Source organism: Pteropus alecto, unplaced genomic scaffold, assembly GCF_000325575.1.
Source record: "Pteropus alecto unplaced genomic scaffold, ASM32557v1 scaffold111, whole genome shotgun sequence".
NCBI lineage: Eukaryota > Metazoa > Chordata > Mammalia > Chiroptera > Pteropodidae > Pteropus > Pteropus alecto.
In genome coordinates this window covers 524,553-525,597 of record NW_006431915.1, presented here as the reverse complement: position 1 = coordinate 525,597, position 1,045 = coordinate 524,553, and the positions used below count along the sequence as shown (strand labels likewise).

The window sequence follows — 1,045 nt, the reverse complement described above, 5'->3', positions numbered from 1 at the left end:
ACGGCTATCATCACAAGACAAGTAATAATGAGCATTGGAGAGGTTGTGGTGAAAAGGAATCCTATACACAGTACGCCACTATGGAAAGCAGTATGAAGGTTCCTCAAAAATTTAAGAATAGAATTACCACATGACCCAGCAATCCCTCTTCTGGGGATTTCTGAAAACATTTATCTGTAAATATATATGCACCCTGATGTTCACGGTGGCATTATTCACGGTGACCAAGAAATGCAAACAATCGAAATATCTTTTAATAGATGACTGTAAAAGAAGCTGTGGTAGATATATATACAATAGAATACTATTCAGTCATAAGAAAAGATGAAATACTGCCATTTGCAACAACATGGATGGATCTTGAGAATATCACACTAAGCAAAATAAGTCAGACAGAAAAAGTCAAGAATCATATGATTTCACTCATATGTGGAATAAAAACTGAAAGCAACAGATGAACAAGGGAAACAAAAACTCGTAGAATTATTATGAAGATAATACACAGAGTTCCTACATACCTCACACCCTGTGAAAACTGTGTTCAGATCTATAGCCATGCCACCCTTAATGTGCCCAATCTCGTCTGATCTTGGAAGCTAAGCAGGGTTGGGCCTGGTTAATGCTTGGATGGGAGACTACCTAGGAAGACCAGGTGCTGTAGGTGTAAAACAACAACAACAACAACAAAAAACTATGTTCAGTATCATATGCTTTCAGCTGTCTCTACAAGAATTTATGCAGCAGATATTAGTGTATACTTAAATCAGTAGATACATTTAGAGAAAAAGCAGTTCCAGTTTCTGAGATCACATCTCCTAGTTTCCTTTTTCTCTTGGATCTTGGCTCTTGAACTTTTTACAGGTTCGTTAGCTCTCCTGTACTTTCAAATGAGTGTACTTTCATATTTTTTGCCCCAGTTTTTCCAGTTACTATTAAAGGGAGAGTTGGACTGAGTTACATATTTGCCATTATGGGAAACAGAACTCTCTTTTGTCAACCGTTATATAATGTACACTAATCTTGAATGTTAACAATTACGATTTTT

At 36.5% G+C, this 1,045-nt stretch overlaps 1 pseudogene; it reads left to right on the top strand.

Moving 5' to 3' along the window:
* Positions 1 to 545: 545 nt before the first annotated feature.
* Positions 546 to 664, top strand: LOC112473148 (annotated as a pseudogene).
* The last annotated feature ends 381 nt before the right edge of the window (positions 665 to 1,045 follow it).